At 43.4% G+C, this 19,294-nt stretch overlaps 1 protein-coding gene across 1 annotated transcript in view; it reads left to right on the forward strand.

The window, feature by feature from the left end:
- Positions 1-3,058: 3,058 nt before the first annotated feature.
- The window catches only part of map2 (microtubule-associated protein 2), a 409,127-nt gene continuing 392,891 nt past the window's right edge, over positions 3,059-19,294 (forward strand). Inside the window, exon 1 of the mRNA XM_068035858.1 lies at positions 3,059-3,134. The gene's annotated coding sequence lies outside the window, so the exon portion shown is untranslated. The remainder of the gene's footprint in view (positions 3,135-19,294) is intronic.

Here is a 19,294-nt window from a genome sequence, read left to right on the forward strand (position 1 = left end):
AACTTTCTAAACTTCCCCTCACTTGAACCCTCCCCTCCTACTATTTAATTGAAGGCCCTGTCTTCAGCCCTAATCAAGATGCTGGTCCTGGCACTATTCAAGTGAAGCCTGTCTCAAGGGAACAGCTCTTTATTTCCTCAGTACTGGTGCCAGTGCCCCATGAATTGAAACCCATTTCTCCTACACCAGTCTTTGAGCCACACATTCTCTGATCTTATTGTCTATCCCACTAACTAGACTGTCCCTTCCACTACTACATTTTTTTTTACACCCCCATCTTGAATGTCCCCCTGTACCACAGTGCTGTGATCAGTTTGCTCATTCTCCCCTGTTGGACAAGTGTAGGGGCTGAGGCTCCTCCAATGCTGGATCCCCATACCTGCCTTAAGTAGCCACATCTTCTTATCCCTATTAAAGAATCATACAAACCAATTTATTTCAGAATTATTTAACTGGCAAGCTACCTGGAGTATGATGTTACCTTTGCACCATTACATTCTATTCACACTCTTCTAGTTAGTTTAACTAGATGAAAATTTCATGCTTATAATTTGACAGAACCATGGGTGCTGACCCCCGCTCGGCTGGAACTGCTCATCGGACCCAGGCCCCAAAACCCTTGTTGGGAGCCAGTCCCACACAACTGGAACTGCTCATCGGACCCAGGCCCCAAAACCCTTGTTGGGAGCCAGTCCCACACAACTCGAGCCGCCTCTTTGAAATGCCCTCTGTGCCATTGCACTCTCCACTTCCTCACCCCCGTCTGCTGCCTGGACATTCTGTGGTGGTCCCTGTTGCCATCTGGCAGTGAGTGGGGTCCCTATTGCAGGTTTTTCTATGTGGGAGTCCTCCCCCTTTATATCGGAGAGCTGCTGTGAAGAGTGTTGTACAGGGAAGTCTTTTAAGTCCATTCACGGACTCCCAGGCCCCCTGTAGTTCCGATGAAGGGTCACTGACCCGAAACGTTAACTCTGCTTCTCTTTCCACAGATGCTGCCAGACCTGCTGAGTGGTTCCAGAATTTCTTGTTTTTATTTCAGATTTCCAGCATCCGCAGTATTTTGTTTTTATTATACCCCTGTAATTTCTGCCTGGATGAGTTTGTGTTTCATATTTATATGGAGTGTGTGAGGTTGCAGCCCCTCTTTTAAATATTTAAGGGGGCTACTCCTCAAGCTTTGGCTGCACTTCAGCCGCATGCTTCTGATCTTTGGGCACCCAGCTGCGGGGGGTGGGGCGGGGTGGGGGGGGGGTGGTGATGGGAGGGCCAGGCAGAGATCTCCTTGTCAGTCTGCTGCTGGGCTTGGCCAAGGTCTCAATTCACAGGTCTAGGCAGCAGACTGTTACGGGGGTGGGGGGGGGGGGGGGTGGTCTATGGGCCCTGATTGCCTGCCTCTCTTCCAAAGTTATATTTGTGCCCAAGATGTCCCTGAGAGGAAGCATGTGGTGTCCACTGGTTCGCTCAAGGTCTGACTGGGCACTTGGAAAATAATATGATTGAGCAGAGTCAACATGGATTTGTGAAAGGGAAATCATGTTTGACAAACCTGTTGGAGTTTTTTGAGGATGTTATGTGTAGCATAGATAAAGGACAACCAGTGGATGTGATGTATTTGGATTTTCAGAAGGCTTTTGAATAAGGTCCCACATAGGAGGTTAGTAAGCAAAATTAGAGCACATGGGTTTGGGATAATATACTGCTATGGATTGACAATTGGTTAACAGAGAAAGCAGAGAGTAGGAATAAATGGGTCATTCTCAGGATGGCAGGCTGTTACTAGTGGGGTACGGCAAGGATCCGTGCTTGGGCCACAGCTGCTCACAATCTATATAAATGATTTGGATGTGGGGACCAAATGTAATATTTCCAAATTTGCGGATGACTCAAAACTAGGTGGGAATGTAAGTTGTGAGGAGGATGCAAGGAGGCTTCAAGGGGATTTGGACAGGCTAAGTGAATGGGCAAGAACATGGCAGATGGAATATAATGTGAATAAGAGTGAAGTGATCCACTTTGGTAGACAAAAACAGAAAGGCATTTCTTAAATGGTGAGGGGTTGGGAAGTGTTGATATCCAAAGAGACTTGTGTGTCCTTGTTCATGAGTTATTAAACGCTAGTATACAGGTGCATCAAACAATTAAGAAGGGAAATGGTATGTTGGCCTTCATTGCAAGGGGATTTGAGTACAGGAGTTAAGATGTATTGCTGCAATTGTATAGAGCCTTGGTGAGACCGCACTTGGAGTATTGTGTACAGTTTTGGTCTCCTTATCTAAGGAACAATATACTTGCCATAGAGGGAGTGCAACGGAGGTTCACCAGACTCATCCCTGGGATGGTGGGATTGTCTTATGAGGAGAGATTGCTGAAACTGGGTCTGTATTTCTCTACAGTTTTTAAGAATGAGAGGTGATGTCATTGAAACTATTAAAATTCTTACAGGGTATGACAAGGTCGATGTGGATCGGATGTTTCCTCTGGCTGGTGAGTCTAGAACAAGGGGAAGGTTTTGTTTTATTTTTAATAGTTATATATTTAAAACTGAACATACATAAAAGGGTGCCTGGGGCACAGAGACCCCCTTCAGGAAAAAAAAATGGATGCTGACGCCTTTCACTGGTGGCAGCGCTGTTGCTTGATTAATTATTGTTTTTTTAAAAATCACTAGAAACACATTGTGTGGCCTTTCCCATGCCATAAAGCCCAACTACATTTTGTTTGGTGGCGGGGGGGGGGGGTGGATTTTCTTTCTCTTGCTTTGTGCATTTCTGGAAACAGTTGCTGCTTCTATCTCTGCTCCATTGTTCACTTCCCGAAAATGTTTTTAACACCTCGAAGGAAAGTTGCACTCCAGGTCCTGCCACCAATCTGTAGCAATCCGTTCCGTGCGGTGGTAGCTCTTCGATAGGAGCTGGTGGGCGACGAATTCTCCGCTTTTGCAATATTTACGGTGGCGGAGCGGGCACGCGCCTGCAGAGTTATCACTTGCGGCGATGGGAGGGGGAGCTGCCGCGCGCGCGCTGTGGTGGACGGGCGCGAGAACGCGCCCACTGGAGCGCGGCCCCTCCCTCTCCCTCTGTCTGACTCTCAGTCCGTCAGCGCTGAGCCGGTGAGAGGACCCTCTGGCAGCTCAGGTAGGTGCAACATAAAGCAGAAACAAAAGAGTAACCAGGGCGAGGATCGGCCCCGTCTCCAGTCTGGAGTGTTCCCGCTTGTGAGCGTGGGAGAGAAAGGGAACCTGTTTAAGGCTCTGTGGTCCACGATGGATGGCGGGGGACAGCATTGACAGTGGCTGTTGCTATAGAATGCTGCAGTCAGGCTTTTTCTTTATTTTTCGTGCTCCTTCTCTTGTGATCATTTTGGTCCCTGTTGCAACTTGATGTATTTTTTTCCCCCCGCATTAAAATCCCCACAAGTGGTAAATAGGCGCTGCTGGAGTCCTCTCTCCGTGGTCCTATTCTGTCCTTTTCAGCACTGTCATCCATTCTTAGCAGTGAGCTGTCTGCAAACAACGGGGAAAGAAAACCCATCTGCCACACACACACACACCAATATATTATTGACGCTCTGTCCCGAGCTGGGGTGAATTTTTTTTTGAGCACTTAAATTGGAAATTGTTTCCGTTTTAAAAAAAAAATGTGCAGGATCTGACATGTCTTTGTCTGCGTGGAAATTTAAGGAAAATTGTGCGTCTCTTATTTTGAGTCGCCGGTCGACTGCAGCTGATTACAGAAAGGAGGGAGTGGGTGAAGTGTGATTGAACGGTCTCTTTTGTTCTGTTTCCAGCATTTTATCATTGATTTGTGAATTAAGTTCCCATTCGATTCAGACTTATAGATCAAAATAGGTACAGGGGCCATTTAAATTGCCGTTGTAATCTAAGAATCGACTGAAACACATATAACACTTTAACAAGGGCAATAAAATGCATCATTGCGAAGAAGAAAAACATTGTTTCACCGGTATAGTGCAGTGTCTGGTTGACGGTAGGTACATTTATAACATTTGCGTTCTCCACTGAACTAAGATACTGCTAGGTAAGGTTCGTATGGGGAGCAGTGATACCTTTCCGAAGATTAGCAATTGATAGAATATTCCAGCACACAATCATTGCAGTGGGACCCGCCTCTTCCCTCAGTATTGCTGTTATTGCATAGAGAAAGGGATTGGTGCCTGTGCTGCAGTGGCTTTCAGCTGGCTGTATTAAGAGGATTAGGAGAGGGATGTTCCCGGTGACAGAGTGCGCCTGCGCCACAGCTCAGCTCCCTGACAAAACGCGCGTGTCGGCGGTGCTGATGGTCAGAAAGGGAGAGCTGCAGTCAAACCCACCTGCCTGCCAGATGGTGCTGGGGGCCAAGTCTCCTACCTCTGCTATTAACACTTCAAGTGAAATTTACTTTACACAAATTTTAAAGAGCCAGTCCGATTCCTTTGTTTAGCAGTATATTGTCTAAGACACATTTGTTGTACAATTGTATTTTTAATGGTAATAAAAACAAGAAATGTTGGAACCACTCAGCAGGTCTGGCAGCATCTGTGAAAAGAGAAGCAGAGTTAACGTTTCGGGTCAGTGACCCTTCATCGGAGTTCCGATGAAGGGTCACTGACCTGAAATGTTAACTCTGCTTCTCTTTTCACAGATGCTGCCAGACCTGCTGAGTGGTTCCAGCATTTCTTGTTTTTATTTCAGATTTCCAGCATCCGCAGTATTTTGCTTTTATTTTTGTATTTTTAATGGTACTGACCTTTTTGAGTGCCAATGCGCTATTTAATACTTGTATCTGAACCAGTTTCATTTTTAAAAAAAGCCATTTTGGAAAATTGACCTGGAATTTGGTCATTAATGACCCCTTTTGTGCAAGTTTGGAAGCATAACAGCCAAATTGTAGGAAAATGTTGGATATACCTTGTATGATGAATGATTAGGGTTTGAAACTCAAGAATTGAAACATGGGAGAATAATGATTGGAGATAAAAAGGGCTTTTGTTCTGAATTTATGAATGGCTTGGCTCGGGGTGCCAAACCTTTAGCACTGGATTATTGGTGGTACTCCAATTATTGAAAATACTAAAGGAAACCTCAGGCCAATTGTGCTTCATATCTTTTTAACAGGTTAATCTGCAAGTGTTCATTGCTATATGTTACATAGAATAAGACTCTTGGGATTGACCTCCTGGAAGAGTTCCAGTTATGCCATCAATCACAGGAATCTGGCTGAATGGTTTGTGAATGCCATCTTGGGTTACAGTCTTTAATACAATTGTAGGTCTCTGGAGTTTATATAATAGTTTCCTTTTTGTTTTATTTTTGCCAACCATTTTGTGGGCACTTCCAGTTTTGGCAGATTGATGCATGGCAGTAGCAAAATATGTGATCGTTCGTTCTATATTTCAGGTGACTTTTTTGTTGATCTGATCCTGATTTTTTTTTGGCAACTGTTGGGCATACATCACTTGAAAGCGAATTTCACTATCAAACCTATTTTTACAAATAATTTAACTTCCCTTCTTTCTTTCTTCCTGCCTCCTCATACATATTTTTCATTTCTGTGTGTAAGGTGGCAAGTCACTGTATGGTATGGCAGTCAGATATCAGCAGTCCTCTGATACCTCATCTAAGTGGTTTGATTTGTCTAGCCAGTAATCATCAGTATGCTTTCTGACAGGGATTGGGCAACAGAACGGAGCCTGATCTGCCCTTATCTGTCATCCACACATCCATTTTTTCTAGACGTCAGTCGATAGTAACCAGGAGTGCGAAGCTTTTCTTTGTTCCTCTTCTCTAGCCTGGTTACTCCGAGACCAATTGTAATGCCCTTACTTGCTGCTCTGGCTCAGACCATCTGAATAGGAGCAAGCTATTTAGTGAACCTAGGGCCTTTCTGGTATTTGTGGTACAGTACTACACCATGCAGGAGCTGTAACATACACCCTTTTGTTTTCTTTTTACCTGTCAATTCTGTTAATTTAAACAAAAAAAGTATTTTTTAAACCAGTGAGTTACTGATGACATTGTCAGACTAGTTTAGAGGAATTTTGAAACCCAGTGTGAGGTCAATGAATTGATCAAAGTTAAATGATAGAATTTCTGAAACTGTATCGGTTAATGACTTAATATTCAGCAACACACTGATGTCCACTGAGCCATAACTCTTGACAATGTTTAAATGGTGAATACTGATGACACAAATAAACAAAATGCTGTCTAGTTTGGAAAGGGCATATTGATAATGAAATTGTGATCTGAATGTTTGTTTTTTTAATTTGGATAAACCATTTCTGTATATTTATAATTGTATGAAAATAAATAGTTATCTTCTGTACCAACCAATTTTCTACCAGAAGAATTTGTTTTAACTTTGGATAAACCTAAGGGTTTCTTTCAAAGAGTGGTTCAATTAATGTATATGGAACAAAGTGGAATAATTAATATGTATTTGCTTTTACAATAGACCAGCTTTTGAATTGAAATACTCAAATGGAATGTACATTTGTTGTGTATTATGTGGTGTGGGTTCTTGATATTTTTCTCAGTAGAATTTGCATAGCAAAGTCATTAAGGTCAAGTATTTTCCTTTTTCTGTTCGTGTTCTAATCCTGGCAAATAGTAGGCATAGCACTTGCAGAATTTACAAAGATTAGCATTTCAATTACTGTACCCAAAGGTTTTTTCTTGCATACATATATAAAGGAAAAAGATCATGATCAATAGTGGCAATTACACAGCATAAAGCAGGCAGATGAGCAACTTCCAGTTTTGCTCTTTGGCCACTTGGCGGTGCATTAGAGCAACCCAGGGTGAGACAACCACAATATTTTTTTTTCACCCATATAGAAAAGTGTGAATTTGTCCTGACGTGGACCATTTAGAACTCAAAGCACCACCATGTGATGTCACTTAAACGCCATTACTCCAACTGGATTTCTTATTTACTGGACACATGATAATATGCATAAGCAGGTTTAGATGAAGATCTGGAATGACAATTACTGCTACTAATAGAGTCATGAATATCTGCATATTTCATAGCACTTTACATTCTCTGAAAACTACTCAGTTTTTGTGAAAAGATGTAATTATTTGTGTGTAAAAATGTAAAAATTTCACTTTTCCTCTTAACAGATGGATTTGTGATATATTCACTTCATAGCACTTCCAAGTAGCTGAGTTCTGGCATGTTTACCATCTATGTTTTATTTTTGTGGCAGTATGTTTTGGCTCTTAGAGATTCTGAGCACCTATTAATAAGTGATACTTGCACATTTGGTAAATTTCAGAATCAGAAATTGAAGGAAAAATAGTATTTTAGGTTAGCTTTAGGTGACTAAACCTCCACCTAAGTCACAGATTTTGCCCAAAAGCATTTGGCTCTTAAATTTTTAGGACTGAGCATATATTTAAAAAAACAAAGTTTCAGATGTTATTGAAAAGCAAGTTAAACTGACACAGTTCTGGCCACTTGCCATTGGGAAATGGTTAAGAAAATATGTTTATATGGTGATATATATACACATATATATGTGTTTAGTTGGCCTTCAAAGTACAGGACAGTGTTGCAGAAACCATCATTACTGGTTTGGCTGATAAAGATTGCATTGAGGCTAATAGACTCTCAAACTGGTTAATTTTGTGACTAGTAAGCATGCCTCACACTTTCTTCCATTCATATCCAGTCAAGGGAAAGTGACTGGAAAATTATACTCTGCCGACTTCAGCATTGGACATCTTTAGGTACAAAATTAGCTTATAATTGTAATTGCATGGGAGAACAAAATTGTATTTATATTATAACTTTACAGAAGTATTCTCACTCTTAATTTAACGGGCAATGTGTAAATGACTTAGTGTTTACAAGGGTATATCATCATCAGCAGCCAAGACTAGAATAATTAATTTAGAACCTTAATCCAGTGAAATTTTATCTTTATTAAAGATATCGTTATGGTAAAAAAAATTGATTTTGGGCGTCTTAGAACAATGGGATTTGAGCTTTCTGTAGCTAATTCCAGTAGCTCTTTTTCATGTTTGATAGGAGGAAATGAGGTTTCTGTTGAATGCATCCCAATAAATAGATTTAATGTAAAGCTTCCAGACTTGCTTAAATGTTCTTTGCATTTGCATTGCTGTTTGGTAATTTATTCCATTTTCTTTTGGACAATTTTGCTTAATCAAAATAGTGCAACTTTCTGGGTGCCTCTATTTAGTGTCCCATACAGGACTGCTACTTATGATTGAGCCATCAGCCATGAAGGTCCAAGTTTTTAAACTAGTGTATCCAAAATATATCCATCCAGTGATAGACTGATAAATCTGAAGCCAAAGAGTAGTGATATAGTTCATCTTTTGTGGAAAGAATCTAAATCAGCACCACTATAATATGGTAAATCAACCATTTGCTTTTGTTAAGTAGCTTATGATCTGTTATTGTTTGGCTCACTCGGTTTTCTTACATCTTTTTCATTTCTCTGAATCTTTGCTGTGCAGCAATATAATGATTAACCATGATACTGTAAGGTTTATTCTTCAAGTCACCAGTTAGGTTAGGGCAAAATCATGGTTAGCATTCACTCTTGCACAAACATGTGAGCAACAAAAATAGAAAAACAAAGGATCTGCAGGTTCATTCTAATAATTTGTAGTGGACTGCAGTTATGCCGAGCAACAGCACTTTAGATCTGGATTTTCAATAGATATGTATGTATGTATGTATTGAACTCTTGTGGTGTTCCTATTCAAGATTAGGTAATATGGGACAAGGTGCAGGGGATAGTTGAACCAGAGTGTGTACTTGGTAAGAGGGGTCTTGGGCCAATCGTGATCTGAGTGGTATGTAGAAATTCACTTCTGTGGGTAATTCAAGCCTCAGTACATTGAGTTCCAAATGGGTAAGTGTTCCTGGGGTAGGGTGTTCAGCGATCTATGGGAGCTCAGCATCCTAGCAGTAGCTGGTCAGGATGCTGGGTCCTGACAGACAGTGCAGAGGCTGGTGTAAACTCGGGTCCTAGCATATGAGAGTGTTAAGGGAGTAGACTTCTGGTGGGGATTGTAGTGGATGAAGATGACTTGGGCTCTGGCAGCTTGGACTCTCTGTTACAGAGACTATTAGATTATAACGGGCTTTCATGTAAGTTTTAAATAAAATGGGGCTTCCATACCCCACACCTGTTAGCCATTACACCCAGAATTTAATATCTTCCCCCCCCCCCCCCCCACCAAACCCCTAGCAGGCTGGGAGGGGGTAAAATCATGTGGGGGCGGGGGGGATGCTGTGCCCGTCGCCTACCCACCCCATGGCAATTTTACCAGCGGTGGGGGAGGTGAAAAATACCCCGCCCGCTCGCCCGCCCTTAGACCAATTGAGGCCCTTAAGTGTCCATTACAGCACCTGAGGAGGTTGCCCAGTAATACTTGGCACCATCCTTGCAGGCTGAGGTAGGGGCCCCCCTGATCCATTACCCTGTGCCCCACAGAGGGCCCACCCCAGCAGCACGGGCCACCCCACTAAAATAAACCCCGTACCCTACACTCCGATCCCCACCCCTTTTGCCGGGGCCTAGCTGATTGTCCCTGGCAAGGCCTGACCCCACTGACCTGTTCCCAGGCCACGTCTGTCATATCTCCTCTCGCTGGGTGCAGTCCCAATAGTGACCACCGCTTCAGGTGGCATTGCTGGGACTGAAGAGCTGCTGGCCCTTTGATTGACTGGTAGCTCTTAGAGGCGTGACTTCCTGACATAGAGGGGCGGAAGCCTGACTGAAGCCAATTAAGGGCCTGAACCACACAAAATAGCAGCTATTGCCTCACCATTAAATTCTGGCCCTAGTGTGACACAAAAGCTCCCACAACCTTCTGGCCTGCTGGGTTCCTCTCCCAACTGGTCCCCCACACCAAGCATCAGCTCTCGTCGCCAACAAGCTACATCAGTGATCACATCCCACTTGAAAGGGTGAAGATAATGAGAAAGAGAGAAAAGCAGCAACACAAAGATGACACAATTAAGACAGAAAGCATCCTGCAACTCGCCGTGTCGTACCACAGGTGGGCATGTGCAAGATAAACTGTCTTATTTTCAAAGAAATGTTCTAAGAAAGCACCATTGTCCGGTTGTTGTTTTCTGACCAAAATCTAAAGGAACCTTTTTCAAAAATTAATTGCCAATTTTGAATCTCTTGCTTTGTTTATTCCACAGTGGGTCATTTTTCAAGAATCCAAATTCTATTTGGTTGACTAAGAAACAGATTTATTGTCTTGTGTTTGAAACAGTCTTTGTAGCAGGACGTTTTGAACTCTGTACTGGATATATTCCTATTTTAATCTTGTCACAATCCAATGGATGGTATCAGTTAGGACAACTGATTTAAGGTGCGCTATAATAAATTACTGTTTTTTGTTTTATGTAATGATTAATGTGTTTTCTGTTCTCAATTGTATTTAACATGTTACACCAAAGAACTTGCATGGGGCAGAAGTTTTACAGGGCTTACAATAACTTGAAGGCAAAGGTAAATTCTTGGAGCTTACCCCTTCCCTTCTCTCCCCCCCCTTACCCCTTCTCCTTTCTCTGTTCCTCCCACATACACATACATTCTATTCATTTCTAAGACCATACCAATATATTCTGAGACCACAATCCTAATGAGTGCTTTTTGAATTGACATTAATGTACTGCACATTTTCTAGAATGTAACTTAGCATATATTGTTGCGACCTCTGAGACTGTTAACGTTAAAATGAGATATGAGCCCCAGACCAATTTAAAGAAGTACATGGCAAGTTTTCTCGTTTTGTGACTTTTATTACAACTAAACTAAAAGAAATTCCCTTTAACAAAATAGTACTTTGTAAGTAGCTGATACCCCAAATTACAAAGTATTTTCTTTACTTATTAAAATACTTCACACTACACTTCTACGTTACACAGTCCTCTTTGATGGTGAAATCTATGCAGTTAAAAGTCCCTTACTCCTCCCAGTTGCAATAGGTTTGACCTCCCAGAAGTTTTCAAAAATCAATGTCCCCTTCGCTCACTTGTCCGAGCATTTTTGATGTGGATGTCTATGAATAAGGCGATTCCTGGTGATCCTGTTGGGCTTTGCTTCTCTGCAAATCTCAACTTTCAAGAGCAGGTGTTCCCTCTGTCCATTTCTCTGTGTGCGTTTGTGTGCCTCTCTCTGTCTCTCTCGGCTGCCACTGCAGGTTGTCTTCCTTACAGCTGTCGCTGAGGCTGCAACTGTTGGGTTCCCTTCTTGCAGCCTGTTTGCCTTCAGAAAATCTGTAATACATTTTATCTGGACTGAAAAGGCAATAGCTTGTTCTCCCTTCTCCGATATGCAAAGTCCAGAAATCTAATTTCAAAGAGCCATCTGGACCTTCCATTGTTCCCAGGTGTTAAATGGCTGCCTGGTACATTTACATCTTCAGAATCACTGACTTCTTGTTTACGACCCGAGAGTCTGGGAGGGTGAAACCCATTGTTCTTCAGGCGTAACCCCTGCAGTCTCTGTTTGTCAAAAAAAGTCTTTTGATCTGACCTGATTGGATGTGTGATTACTTGACTTCTCAAACTCCATCTTAAACTTTTAAAAAAAAATCATGTTACAAAGTCGTGTTCACAACACCTCCCCCTAAAAATAGAAAGTTCATTACCATAGTAATGATTTTTCTTAACAGCATAATCACATATAATCTTGTAAATATTTCCATTATTAAAATTTTACACTTTACACAGGCAACAACAATATTTTATATTTGACTTGCTTTCCTTGATTATACCCCTTTAAATTCTGGGTAGAACATCAGCAATTACATTGCTTTCTCCAGCAGCATGTACAATCTTAAGGGTAATTGGTTGTAACATTAAACTCCACTGAAATAATCTGACGTTCTTGGTTTTAAACGTTTCTAAAAATCTTAATGGATTATGATTGTTGTAAACTGTTATTTCCCCATCTCCATTATTGGTGTATACTTCAAAATGGTTGAAAAGCCAGTTTATCAGGATTGAGTTGATAAGAGTTTTGCTTGATGGGTGTAGCTGTTCCTACATCAACCCCATGAATAGCCAGAGAAGTTCAATCTGGTTATCTGGACTTACTGCTTTAAAGTCTTAACAGCTCAGCTACATCCCTTTTATTTTTATGCTGTTCGGAGAGACAGTGTGGAGCTGTATCTGAACTTTCTAAAACTTCTGTGTTTGCCAGTTTCACCGCAGGGGGTTCAACCTGAGAGTCTTGTCGCTGCCCCTTCATCCAGTTCATCAGAAGTAACAACCTTCTGTTCTGTCATTTGACATACATTTACTGGCTGACAAGGTTCATGGTCACAGTATCTTTTCAACATATTTACATGATGCACCCTTTGACTTTTCTGTATGGGGTGCTAACCAAATAGTTCACCTCATTACGTTTCCTCTTCATGAATTAAGGTCCACGGAACCTAGCTTTCAATGGTTCCCCAAGCAAAGGCAACAAAACAAACACCTTGTCTCCAGGCTGCAAACTGCATGCCTTAGCATTTCTATCTGCTTGGGTTTTCATCGCTTGATGAGAAATCTTGAGATGTTTTCTGGCCATTCCCACAAGCTTTTGTGAGTCTCTCTCAAAACTCTGACAAACTGGGCTGAATTTTACACCGCCCCAGCGGGTCGGATGGTGGCGTGGGGGCTGCGTAAAATTGAGCGGGAGGCTCTGGGAGGCCTACCTGCCCCGTTTCCGCCTCCAGCCAAGTTTACAGCGCCGGGTGGGGGGGTGGGAAACGGCCCGCCCACCTGAGACCAATCAAGGCCCTTAAGTGTCCACTTAATGGACACTTAAGGGCACTCGCCCGCCTCCATGGGTACTTTACCTGTGGCAAGCGGACGTGCTGGTGACGTGAAAGGCAGCCCAGCAATAGCTGCCGGCCTTTCCGCGCCCGGGGTGGGGGGGGGGGGGGGGTGGTGTGAGGGGCATGGCAATCAGGCACAGGGTGCCTGATTGAGGGCTGCCCCAGCCTCCCAACCCACCTCGGGACCCAAGATACCACCCTCCCCTCAAACGATCACTCCAGCCTCACCAAGGAAGGACTGATTCCCCCTGGAGAGGCAACCCCTACTTACCCCCTCCTGGATCCATGGCGTTGGCTGGGCTGCAATCCCAGCAGTGGCCATCGCGCCCGGTGGTGCTGCCGGGACTGAGAGCTGCCAGCCCGCTGATTGGCAGGCAGCTCACTGAGGCGGGACCTCCTCCCTCAATTTGGTGGAAGTCCCACCTCGGGACAATTAAAGCCTGGGGACCCATAAATGCGGACGGATCCCTGGGCTAGGTGGAAGCTGGTTCGCCACCGATGTGAAAGTCAGTGGTGAATTCCCGTCTGCCAAAGGTATAATCCAGCCCGCTGGCTGCACTTTTACACCCCCCCCCTCACCCCCGCCTCACAGGAGTGGGCTGGTGGGAGTGGAGGTTGCATAAAATTGAGTGGGAGGCAGAGAAGCTATTCCCGATGCTTTTCCGGTGCAGTTTAACCAGGGGTAGTGGCGAGAAACAACCCGCACACCCCAGGCCAATCAAGGCCCTTAAGTGGCCAATTAACTGCCACTTAAGGGCTTTCTCCCGCCACCACTGGAATTTTACCAGTGGCCGGCAGGCATTTCAGGCTCACAGAACGCAGCCAGGTAAAAGCTGGTGGCCTTCTTGCGGGCTGGGAAGGCCCTCCTGATCTGCACCCTGTGCCCCAGAGAGGGCCACCTCCAAAGCCCCAACTGCCTCCACTAAAATAAAGACCGCCCCCCCCCCCCACCCTCCCAACTAATCCCCCCACTCCTTGCTTCACTGGGGCCCAGCCGATTGTCCCAGGCGAGGCCCCAAAACGTACCTTTCTCCCGGGGCCAGCGTCCTTGCTGCCGATGCTGGGTGCAGTCCCAGCAGTGGCCACCGCTCCTGATGGCACTGCTGGGACTAAGAGCTCCAGCCTGCTGATTAGCTGGCAGCTCTTGGAGGTGAGACTTCCTGTCTCAAGGAGGTGAAAGTTCCGCCCAAGTCCAATTAAGGGCCTGGGGGCATAAAATCTTGATATAGCTCCCCAGGCCTGGCGGAGGCAGGCTTGCTACCAACTTTTTGGCCGGTGGGTGGGACCTCCCACCCAACGTAAATTCCGGCCATAATCTAAGAGGGTAGCTTCCTCTTCCTGTGCTAAAAATCTGAGTTTAAGGGGACCCCTAACTTTATCTCCATTCACCAATTCAAATGGACTGAAACTAGTAGACCCATTTGGTGTGTGCCCCTGGTGGAAAATAATAAACCTGATATTCCCTATCCCAGTCATATGGATACTCAAAGCAATAAGCCTTTATCATACTCTTTGGGGTTTGGTGATACCTTTCCAAGGCTGCATGTGACTATGGCTGATAAGGGGACGATTTGAGCTGTGTCACTCCCAAATCACTCATGACCTCTTGAAATACCCCTGACATGAAATTTGGCCCCTGGTCTGACTGAATTTCTTTTTGGCAATCCATATCTAATGAAAAACTGAATTAACCCGTCATTCATAACTTTCGCTGTGATCTTTTTTTGAAGATATTGTCTCTGGAGACCTAGTGGACAAATCCATGATAGTTAGGAGAAACTTGTGACCTGACTTAGTTATGGATAAGGGTCTGACACAATTCACAATGGTTCATCAAAAGCTAGTATTGGTATCAATGGGGCTGAATTCCTAACTACCTGACATGCATGGCAAGTTCTGGATAATTCAACAATCCTTATTCAAGCTTGTCCAATAAAAATGCTGACGTATTCTGGCCTGACTCTTTCGAAAACCAACATGACCTGCCATTGGGATCTAGTGGACAATTCTCAAGATTTTACTACGGTACCCCGGGGGAACAACAACATGATGAAGTATAGCCCAACCCTCATCAGCGGGAGGCCTCCACTTTCTCATTTGAATGTCATTCTTGACATAATAACACTCGGACCTTTACATCGTCTGCCTCAGCACGCACCGTTTGAGACAAACTTCTTAAATCTGTGTCTGTCTGTTGTGCCTCAACCAAAAACAATCTGCTAAACAATTCCCCACTAACTAGCCTTGGAACCTTTTTCACCAACATCCCCATCCAAATCCTTGAAAACGTCTCAGTCAACCAAACATAGGAGCAGGAGTAGGCCATTCAGCCCATCGAGTCTGCTACGCCTTTCAATACGATCATGGATGATTATCCACTTCAACGCCTTTTTCCCACACTACCCCCATATCCCTTTATGTCATTGGTATTTAGAAATCTGCCAATCTCTGCTTTAAACATACTTAATGACTAAGCTTCCACAGCCCTCTGGGGTAGAGAATTCCAAACATTGACAACCCTCTGAGTCAAGAAATTGTGCCTCATCTCTGTCCTAAATGGTTTCCTCCTTATTTCAAAATTGTGTCCCCTGGTTCTAGACTCCCCAACCAGGGGAAACATCTGAAATAAAAACAAGAAATGCTGGAAATACTCAGCAGGTCTGGCAGCATCTGTGGAGAGAGAAGCACAGTTAACATTTCATGTCAATGACCCTTCTTCAGTTCTGATGAAGGGTCACTGACCTGAAACGTTAACTTTGCTTCTCTCTCCACAGATGCTGCCAGACCTGCTGAGTATTTCCAGCATTTCTTGTTTTTATTTCAGATTTCCAGCATCTGCAGTATTTTGTTTTTATTTCAGGGGAAACATCTTACCTGCATCTACTCTGTCTACCCCTATAAGTTTTTTATAGGTTTCAATGAGATCACCTCTCATTCTTGGAAACGCTAGAGAATACAGGCCCAGTTTCCCCAGTCTCTCTTCATAGGTCAGTCCTGCCATCTCAGGAACAAGTCTGGTGAAACTTAGTTGCACTCCCTCTATGGCAATAATATCCTCCCTAAGGTAGGGGGAGCAAAACGGCACACAGTACTTCAGGTGCGGTCTAAACAAGGTTCCATACAGGTGAAGCAAGACTTTACTGCTCCTGTACTCAAATGCTCTTGCGATAAAGGCTAACGTACCATTAACCTTCCTAATAGCTTGCTGCACCTGCATGTTAGCTTTCTGTGACTTATTGACAAGGACACCCAGGTCTCTTTGTCCATCTACACTTTCTAATCTCTTACCATTTAAGAAATACTCTGCACGAACACCCGAATTGTCCTCCACAACAACTGAATCCTTATCTTCTTTAATCTTATGAACCTGGGATCTTGCCACTGTACAATCTGGGAATATTCCAGGAAATTCCTCCTGCAACATTTCAGTTTCAGCAACCTCAACTGGTTCTTCTGAAACTACTGGAGGCGTCAATACCTTATCCCCAGCTAAGTCATTCCCTCCCAATCCACCCCTTCAATATGCAAATCCAGGACAATTCCCACTGTTACCAGACTGTTGACTAAATCACATTGCAAATCAACTTTATGCAGTGGAACGGATAAATAACCCCCCCCTCCCCCCCCGACCAATGTCCTGCACCATGACCTTTCACATTAATAGCACTATTTGGGGAAAATCTACATCATTTGCTACCACTGGTAACTGAGTTGCTCCTGTATCTCGCAGCAGCACAATCGGCTTGCTTGCCTCATCTGACATATATGGGGACAGTGTACCCCTGAACTCAAAACTTCTATACCTTTCAGGGACCAGACTTACTTTTAATTAAGTTTAATTTAATTTATTTATTTAATTAATTATGACACAGGGAAGTACATTTCTGCTCACTGTCCAACATTGCCAAAGCCACTGGTTTGTCAACAGAGCCACCTATTGAGGCATCCTTTTCAGAACAGGCTTTTGATAAACTTATTTATGGACTTGCCCTTCAACTTCCATCATTCTGATATATGTCCACTTTTATTACAAAAATATACGTTGGTCCTTTTGACTCAACCTTCATCTCCTGCTTCATTTTTACCACTGAGGCTTGCCTGCATCCTTTCTCTCACTAAAACAGAATCTCTTCTCATTATCCACCCTCCTATCTTTCCAACTTCTTTGACATTTTCTAAATTGGGGCCTGTAACTACTGCTTTTGTGAGTCAATTCATAATCATTCACCATTTCTGCAGCATTTCTTATTTTACCAACCTAGTTGTTCCAGATGGCACCTTATTCCTGAAAGAGAAATTTAAAAATAGTATCCTATTAGGATTACTTCCCTAAGGCTTTCAAAGTCTTGTTCAATGTTCATGGACTGATACCAATGATCAAATCTCATTTCCCTCTCTAGCAAATTCCATAAATGTCTGACTCTGTTTCTTTCTTAAATTCCTAAATTTTTGCCTATAAGCCTCTGGTGCCAACTCATAAGCATTGAGAACTGTAGTTTTAACCACTTCATAACCACTGACTGTTGCTCCAAAAAGTGTTGAATATACCTCTAATGCTTTTCCCACTAACACACATCAATAAAATTGTCCAACTTTCTTTCAGCCATTGCCCACCCAAGCAAAACTAAGTGCATGCTCTGTCTGCTTCTCTCTGGAAAAAGAGAATGCAATTTTGTAGCAAATTTTTCAAAGAACACAAAGTACATTTCAACTCCTTCCTCACTGAATTTAGGCACTAAGTGACTATTCCTTGCCAATTCAAAACCAGAAGTTAAATTGGATTCATCCTCACACCTTGCTACCACTCCTTGTTCGTGTAATCTAAGTTATTATTTATCCAGTGCAAATTTCCCTGCTTTTTTGTAACTTTTATTTTCTTTCTCCTTGAATTCAAACTTTTTCATTGCCTCATTTGTAACTGTACTCTAGCTAACTCAATCTGAGAGCTCCCAGGATAGCCCTTTTCTTCCTCAAAGTTAAAATGCTGAGACAGCACTTCAACAGTTTCTGCCTTATTAGCTTTTGATTTTAAACTAACTCCCACTTGCTTTGCTACAGCCGTTAATGATCCACTGTTAAATAAGAGTCAAATCTTCTCTCTCTTCAAAGGCTTGAGCATTAAAAGTAGACATGCTGACTTTTGCTTATGAGTACAGCAAAAGTAATTGTGAAATCTTGTTTGTTTAAATTCTAAAAGATTGCAGTGTACCCATTTTATAGCCACTGAATTCATATCCTGGACCAAAGCCCCCAGTTTGTTATGACCGCAGTGAGACTGTTAACAGTAAAATTACGAGATATGAACCCCCAGACCAATTTAAAGAATTACACCACAAGATTTAATGTTTTAAGACTTTAATTATCACTAAACTAAAAGAAATCCCCATTAACTACATAGTACTTTGTAAGCAGCAGATATCCCAAAATCCAAAGAAAGGTATTTTCTTTACTTATTAAAATGCTTGAAAACCTTACACCATGCTTATATGTCACACAGTCCTCTTTGGCGAAAACTTTGTGGTTAAAAGCCCAAACTCCTCCCAGTTGCAATGGGTTGCACCTCCCAGGCCTTTTCAAAAATGCAAGTCGTCTTTGCTTACTTCTCTGAGCACTTTCAACCTGGACCACTGTGAATAAAGTGATTCCTGGTGATCCTACTGGTCTTCAACTTCTCTGTAAGCTTCAGCTTTCAAAACAGGTTCAGGTTTTTGCAGCCATTCGCTGTATCAGGCTTCCAAGAGCAGGGTCCGAAGAAGGGTCACTGACCCGAAACGTTAACTCTGCTTCTCTTTCCACAGATGCTGCCAGACCTGCTGAGCGATTCCAGCATTTCTTGTTTTTGTTCCAAGAGCAGGTGTTGTCTCTCTCACTCACTCACTCAGTGGCTCGCTCTCAGTGGCTCGCTCTCATTCACGCACGCACTCGCTCTCGCTGTCTTGAGCACTCGCTCTAGCGGTCTCATGCACTCTAGCTCCCTTGTGCGCTCTTGCGCCCACCCCCGCCACCCAAGCAAAACTAAGTGCATGCTCTGTCTGCTTCTCTCTGGAAAAAGAGAATGCAATATATTTCCCCTTTCTTTGCATACATTGCATCAGTCACCTCCCTTATAAAACAATGGCAGCAAACAGCGAGTTGTTGGAGTTGTCCCCTGCTCCAGCCTGGAAGGCGCCTACGCATAGAAGTTCATTGCAACGGTCATCTTCACAGTCACTAATGTTGCTGTCCTTGCCCTGCTTTGAGACTGCAGGTCTGCTTGCAACAGGTGGCAGATTTCAGTGCACATCTCCTTAGTGAAATGGAGGCATCAAACACACTGTTCCTTGCTGAGGTTGAGATAGGAGTATTGCTCCCTGAGCACCCTGGGTGGATATAGTCTCCAGCTAAGGGCGCTTCTTCCCCTTCTCCTCCTTCCTGTTGGAGCAGTTTGTGTTCTGTGTCACCTCTGCTTATTTTCCTTGTCGTACTGCAGGG

This window comes from Heterodontus francisci, chromosome 7 (assembly GCF_036365525.1).
Source record: "Heterodontus francisci isolate sHetFra1 chromosome 7, sHetFra1.hap1, whole genome shotgun sequence".
Classification (NCBI taxonomy): domain Eukaryota; kingdom Metazoa; phylum Chordata; class Chondrichthyes; order Heterodontiformes; family Heterodontidae; genus Heterodontus; species Heterodontus francisci.